Below are 8,138 nucleotides of genomic sequence, written 5' to 3' on the forward strand. Positions count from 1 at the left end.
TGTCCACTGCACCCCCGATCTTGGTGTCATCTGCATATTTGTTGATCCACTTAACCACATTATCATCCAGATCATTCATAATAGATGACAAACAGTAACAAACCCAGCACCGATCCCTGCAGCACTCTACTAGTCACAGGCCTCCAATCAGAGAGGCAGTCATCTACTACCACTCTCTGGCTTTTCCCACAAAGCCAATGTCCAATCCAATTTACTATCTCATCTTAATGCTGAGTGACTGAACCTTCTTCACCAACCTTCCATTGGAGACGTTGTCATATGCCTTGCTGAAGTTCATGTGAACAACACGCCTTGCCTCCATCAACTTTCCTGGTACCTGTAACTTCTTTGAAAATCTCTTTAAGATTAGTTAGATATGACCTACCACGCACAAAGTCACATTGACTCTCCCTAATCAGTCCATGTCTATCCAAATACTCATTTATCAAGTCCCTTAGAAAACCTTCCAATAAATTTTCCACAACTGATGTCATAGTTATCGGCCTATAATTTCCTGGTTCATGTTTAGAGCCTTTCTTAAGCAGTGGAACAACACTGGCTGTCCTCCACTCCTCCAGTACCTCACCAGTCTCCAAGGATGATTTAAACATCTTTGCTTGGGCCCCTGCAGTTTCTGCACTTGCCTACTGCAGGGTCCAAGGGAACCCTCTTGCCAGTCCCTAGGGATTTATCCACCCTCATTTGCCTCTAAACAGCAAACACCTCCTCCTCTGTAATCCGTATAGTGTCCATGAAATTGATGCCACTTTGCCTCACTCCTATAGACTCTGTGTCCATCTCCTGAGTAAATACAGACGCAAAAAAAAATCATTTAGGATCCCCCTACAAAAGGTGTCCTTTTCACCAACGAGTCAAGTGGCAGCTAATGAGACAACTCTGTATACGAATCCTGGTGAGGTGGTTCCACATGCTTACTGTAATTCATCTTTTTCTCTATATTTATTTATCATGTATTTCATTGTACTGCTGCCATAGAGTTAACAAATTTCACGACATATACTGATGATATTAATTCTGATTCTGATCATATTTAAAGTGAAGGTTATTAGTTTCTTGATTAGTGAGGGCATAAAAGACTATGGGGAGAAGACAGGAGAATGTGGTTGAGAGAGATAATAAATAGCCATGATGGAATGGTGGAGCAGACTCGATGGGCTGAATGGCCTAATTCTACGTCTTAATATCTTATGGACTTGGTGAAATGTCACCTCTGTAAGAGTTCAAAGGAGGACACCAGCTGTCAAAACATTTTAAATGAATTAAGTAGAGTGAGGTTTTTTTAATTAATTGTTGAGCCACCAACACACGTTAGCTATTATATATGGTCTGTTTCCGATAATAACTCAGGAGTCCATTCGGACCATCTTTCTGGTTCCCAGCAGGAAAATCCCAGAAGTCCATTCCCTGTAGTCATACAGAAGAATGGTTGAGTGAGCTGGAGCTTTTCTCTCTGGAGTGAAGGAGGATGAGTGGTGTCTTGAAAACCGAGTACAAGATAAGAGGCATAGATCGAGTGGATAGTCAGAGAGTTTTATGCAGGGTGGAAATGGCTAATACAAGAGGGCATAATTTTAATGTGATTGGAGGAAAGTATAGGGGGATGTCAGGTAAGTTCTTTATATAGAACTTCAAGGTGGCTTCAAGATGCGGCGCGACGCAGTTTGCGGTGGCCTCTCCGGAGTTGATATCTGTTATTTGTCAAGCGGGGTGCCGTGCACAATCCTAGTCTGATGAAAAACGGATGTGGGAGCACGGAGGAACATCTGGAAATCTCCAGGAAGGCCTTCTTCATTGCTGCTGCTACTGTGAGGTCTGGGACTCTGCTGGGAAGAACAGGCCCCCAGTCCTCGGGGTCACGTTGCCGATGGCCGTTGGCGGGGCCGTCTTAATACGCTCGGCAGAGGATGGTGCTCGGAGAAGCTGTGCCGGAGGGGATGGTCGTCGGCTCGGAGGTTCGACGGACTCGGAGTCTGCTGCGGTCGGGGCGCTTTCACTGTGTGCTGCGTCTGCGAGGCTGAGACCGGCGGCATCGTGGAAGTCCATAGCGGGGGTATTCCCTTCTGACACCTGCATGGGTTGATGAGTCTATTGGGACCCTGAGGACTTGTGGAAACTGTGTGATGGTTTCGAACTTATAATCTTTTAACATCTTTGGACTATTTTTACTGTGCCCATGGTCTGTTTTTTATCAATTATGGTATTGTTTGCACTGTTGTAACTATATGTTAACTATAACTATATGTAACAGAGGTCAGGATTGAACCCAGATCAATAGAGTTGTGAGGAAGCAGCTTTACTACCGGTCTCAGAATCAGAGTCAGGTGTAATATCATGGGCATGTCATGAAATTTGTGGTTTTGCAGTAGCAGTACAATGTACCCTATGATAAAAACTATAAATTCCAGGTATATCTATGTCTATCTATAAATATTATACAAAATTAAATATATAGCAAAAAGAGCAAAAAAATAGAAAAAAGTGAGGTAGTGTTTGTGGATTTTTCCTGCCCACTTCTTTGTCCTAGACACATACAGGTCCTGCAGTGATGGTACCCTACACCCCAAGACATTTTCTGCTAACCTGACAGTTTGCTGTATTGTGAGAGACCGAATAGCAATGGCTGGTGTGAGAATGCTCGCTGTGATGGCAGTATAGCATTGCTCCAGAACGTTCTTGCAAAGATGGCATTTTACCATCTCTCCTGAATTGCCCATCAGGAACTGTTATGTACTTTGCTTCCCAGAAACTTGGCTATCCACTGCCACTTCAGACACAATGCTGCAGCTCGATGGTTTCACCATTCTCTGCAAAGACAGGACAGCTCAGTCTTTTAAAGGCAGAGGATTGGAGCATGACTTATCGTGGTGTACAGACATGGTGGTTCTTTTTCACTGCTGCACACCCGACCTGGAACATCCAGCAGACAAATGTTGTCCTTTTTTTCTGCAGAAGGAGTTTTCCACCATCATCCTATAGCAGTATACATTCCACCTCTGGGTACTGTCAGGCAGGCACTGGAGGAGCTGAGTATTGTAATCAGCTGGCACGAAAGAGCGCATCCTGATGCTCTCCCTATCCTGCAGGAGATTTCAACCAGGTCAGCTTGAAGAAATCTCTAAACAAGTACCAGCAACACATCAGCTGTGCACCCAGAGGAGCCAACACACTTGACCACTGTTTTACCAACGTCAAGAACACATATCGCACCATCCCACTCTCATACTTTGGGAAGAATGATCACCTGGTTGTAGTTCTACTCCTGGGGTATAAGCAGAGACTGAAGACCAAGGACCAAAAATGTACGCACAAGGGAGGCGGACGAGAACTGGCAGGAGTGCTTGGCATCAGACAATTTCAGGGAATCATCTTTGAATCTGAATGAATATCCCATAGTTGTCACTGACTTCATCAAGACCTGCGTGGATAAGTGTGCCCCTACAAGAACACACTGGACATGCACAGACCAAAAGCCATGGATGAACCAGGGGGAGGATCACAGTCTGCTAAGGGCTAGATCTGTGGTGTTCAAGTCTGGTGTTCAAGAACTATACAAGAAGTCCAGGTACAATCTGCGGAAGATAATTTTAAGAGTAAAAAGCAATTCAGATTCAGGTTAGAGACAGAATCAGATGAACGTCGGCTCTAACAAGGTTTGCAGGCGATCGCTTCCCACAAGGCAAAACCTAACATCATGAATGGCTGTCATTCTTCATTCCCAGATGAGCTCAATGCCTTTTATGTACGTTTTGAAAGGGAGAATAAAACTACATCTATGTGAATCCCTGTAGCATCTGGTGACCCTGTGACTTCGGTCTCAGAAGCCAATGTCAGAACATTTTTCTGAACTCTCACAAGGTGCCAGGCCCCGATGGTGTACCTGGTAGGGCTCTGAAAACCTCGATCAACCAACTGGCAGAGTGCCGAAAGACATCTTTAATCTCTCACGGCTGCAGCTGGAGGTTCCCACCTACTCCGAAAGGGCGACAATCATACCAGTGCCCAAGAAGAGCAGGATGAGCTGCCTCAATGACAATTGCACAGTCGCGCTCACATCTACTGTGAAGTACTTAAAGAGGTTGGTCATGGCTAGAATCAATTCCTGCCTAAGCAAGGACTGGACACAATGTAATTTGCCTATTGCCACAACAGGTCTACAGCAGATGCAATCTCACTAGCTCTCCACTTAGTCTTGGATCACCTGGACAATAACAATTCCTACGTCAGCTACTGCTAATTGATTACATCTCCGTGTTCAACACCATCGTACTCTCAGTTCTAATCAACAAGCTCAAAAGCTTGGGCCTTCATACCTCCCTTTGCAACTGGATCCTTGACTTCCTCACCGGAAGACCATTGTCTGTGCAGATTGGAAATAACATCTTCTCCTCACTGACAATCAACACTGGCACACCTTAAGGTTGCATGCTTAGCCCACTGCTCTAATCTTTCTACACCCATGACTATATGGCTAGTCACAGCTCAAACACCATAATAAGTTTGCTGATCACACCTCAATTGCTGTCGGAACTTCAGATGGTGACAAGGACATGTACAGGAGCTGAGATAGGTCATCTGGTTGAGTGGTGTTGCAACAAAAACCTTGCACTCAATGTTAGTAAGATCAAGGGATTGACTCTGAACTTCAGCATGGAAGTTGAGGGAACACACACCAATGCTCACTAAGGGATCAGCAAGAGCTTTCTCATTACTACAATCAGGGAGGAGACACACACTCACTGTTTTAGGAATATCTTCTTCTTCACCACCATCAGATTTCTGAATGGACAATGAACCCATAATTAATACCTCACTATTTTTGCTCTCTTTTTTGCACTACTGATTTAATTAATTGTATATTTATTTATTGTAATTTATAGTTTTTTAATGTATTGCACTGAACTGTTGTTGCAAGACAACAAATTTCACGACATTTCCCAGTGACATTAAATCAGATTCTGATTATGAAATGTAGAGACTGCAGTGGAATGGGGTGTGCATACTTTATTAAATTGTATAGTTTATGCACACAACTGAAGACAAATTTCCACCACATAATCTCTTCAGAACCAATGAAGATTGTTCATCCTCAGTGATATTTCCTTGACTCTCCAGAGCAATAAAATGTAGCTCCAATACTTCTACCACAGTCCAAGGGTTCTTAGCTTGTGTTCCTCACAGCCAGGATCAGAATGCAATAGAGAAAGTTGTTACGTACAGGAAAAGGCAAATATCCTGCATGTCAGTGCTTCCTTTTCAACTCTAACAGCACTCATTGACTGAGTAACAGCGTCACTTCAGGAAGCTCTGTAAATTTACAAATCCCATTGGGGATTTGCTGATCATAAAATATTATGGTTTAATGTAGAGTGTTTCTGTGTTATTATATTATAAGATATAATATTAATTTATTTATAATATATTATTATATATAATACAATATACATTATATATAAATATATTTATACTTCTATAAATATAAAAAAATTATATATATAATTATATATAATCTATATTATAAGATATATTATATCTCCATTATAAGATATAAATGCGGGTTGTTGAACTATGTCAGATATTTGGTAAAATAACCACAAGAGGGAAGCAAAGTAAGGAGCAATTAATGTCTGGTGTGCGGAAGTGCGAGACAGAGCATACAGTGATTAAAGACGCTGCTAATAAGCGGACCTCAGTCTCAGCAGGTAGTGAAGGCTTATTTCAGGCTCATTGTATGACGGCTGGTATGAAGGCTCATTGAACGCCTATGAAGACTTGTGTGAATCGGAATCAGAATCAAGTTTAATATCACCAGCGTATGTTGTGAAATTTGTTGTTTTGCGGCAGCAGTATAATGTAATACATAATAATAAAAACTCTGAATTATAGTAAGAAGTATATATATTTTAAAAAGTTAATTTAAATGAAATAGTGTTAATGGGTTCAATGTCCATTCATAAATCAGATGGCAGAGAGGAAGAAGCTGTTGAGTGTGCACCTTCAGGCTCCTGTACCTCCTCCCTGATGGTAGCAATGAGAAGACGGCATGCCCTGGGTGATATGGGTCCTTAATGATTGATGCCACCTTCATGAGGCATCGCTCCTTGAAGATGTCCTGGATGCTGGAGAGGCCCATGTTCATGATGGAGCTGACTGAGTACAACCTTGTGCAGCTTATTTGATCTTGTTCAGTGCCTGCCCCACCCCCCACCATTCCAGATGATGAAGAAGATTCACTGAAGACTTGCATGAAGGCTTAAGGCTGATTTATACTTGTGCGTCCCATCGACACCGTAAGTAATGCGTACCCTCTGCCATAGGGTGATGTACACCTCTCCAGAAAAGTTACTCACGTGTCGCGGCGACGCAGACCGCAACAACTGTGATTGGTCCGCTTGGTAGCATCGCATTTCCTCCTACGCATTTCCGCCATGCCTGTAGGCTGTCCGTACGCCGATGCGAAATAAATGAAGCAAATAGTCAGATCTACCTGCTGACATGCGAAAATGTTTGAAATGCATTTCCTCGTCCGTGTCTCTCACAAAGAAACTCAACTCAGTGGCATAGAAACCCCACCGCCAACTAGTGTTTTGACGCACACCAACGCATGCTCCCTATGGCGTAGAGTGGCACAGAAGTGAAAATCAGGGTTACAGTGTAGACTGTGGCATTGTCCATACGCACAAGTATAAATCAGCCTTTTTGAGTGTTTACTGTATGAAGGCTTGTATGAAGGTTTATTGCAATTTTAATAATATCCTAAGTGCACATCATCCACTGACTTACTGTATGTGGAACAGCATACACAGGAAGTTGAGGTCAGGAGTACTGGGATCAGGAACCTGGGCAGGTTTACATTCAAGCTGCAACTGACACTTACTAGCTGAAACTTGTATGGGAGTTGTTATATCTGTGGAGGGCTGACTTCTACAGCCTTAAGGTTGCTGCCAAAATCCTTAGTGGTAAGTCAGGGGCTTGGGATTAGGTCAACAGAGGGCATACCTCAAGATCCCGTGCCATGGTTCATCCTGAGCTGCTGCGGAGAGCGGACTCTCAGATCCACGGGCTTTGCCTAGGGACACACACACAGGCGGATATCAGGTGCTGTTGGAAGATCAAAAACTCAGTGAAAAGTTGCCCTACAGTCTACCCAGAACTTGTAGGTCTGCCAGCACATCAAGATGTCCATAGAGGAATGCTGCTGACTAGCACATTCCAGGCTGCAGGAGAATGTACTGAGGGGCACACTGAAGCTTTGCATAGCCACTGCAAAGGCTCAGTGGAGTAGGACCACAGTGTAGGGTTCTTCTGCTACTGGAGAAGGAGGGATGGGTTGAATGAGGAAGCCCTTCAATTATTATAGAACTGTACCACCCCAGAGGGCCACACGAGTGGTAACAGTCCTCTTAGTTTTAAGAAATGTAATTGAACTTATTGCACTGTCTATGAAGTTGAGGGGAAGTTGAAGAGTGAGTCAATGGAATACGTGCTATTCCTAGTTGAGAGGGTGAGAAAGTTCAAGTTCCTGGGTGTCATCATCTCTGAAGATCTAACCTGGGCCCAAAATATTGATGCATTTATGAAGAAGGCATGTCAGCGATTATATTTCATTATGAGTTTGAGGAGATTTGGTACATCACCAAAGCGTCTTAACCAATTTCTACAGATGTGCTGGTTACATCACCATCTGGTGATGGAGGGGGCCACTCCACAGGATTGGTAAAGGCAGAGAACTGCAAACTCAGTCAGTTCCATCATCAACACTAGCCTCCCCAGCGATGAAGACATCGTCAAAAGGTGATGCCCCACAAAGGGCAGCATCCATCACTGAACCCATGATCACCAACTTGCTATTTTTTACTATAATTTACAGTTTTTATTATTATGTACTGCAATGTACTGCTGCCAAATAGCAACATATTTCATGGCATATGCCAGTGATATTAATGCTAATTCAGATTCTGATAAGGAACCCCAAATCCCAGGACATCTAATTTCTTATTGTAGTTTATAATTTTATATATGTCTTGCACCATGCTACCACCATAAGGTAAATTTCATGACATATGTCATTGATTATAAACCTGATTCTGATTCTGAATGTAAAAATGAAAAGGCATTGC

The sequence above is a fragment of the Hemitrygon akajei genome, chromosome 10 (assembly GCF_048418815.1).
Source record: "Hemitrygon akajei chromosome 10, sHemAka1.3, whole genome shotgun sequence".
Taxonomy (NCBI): domain Eukaryota; kingdom Metazoa; phylum Chordata; class Chondrichthyes; order Myliobatiformes; family Dasyatidae; genus Hemitrygon; species Hemitrygon akajei.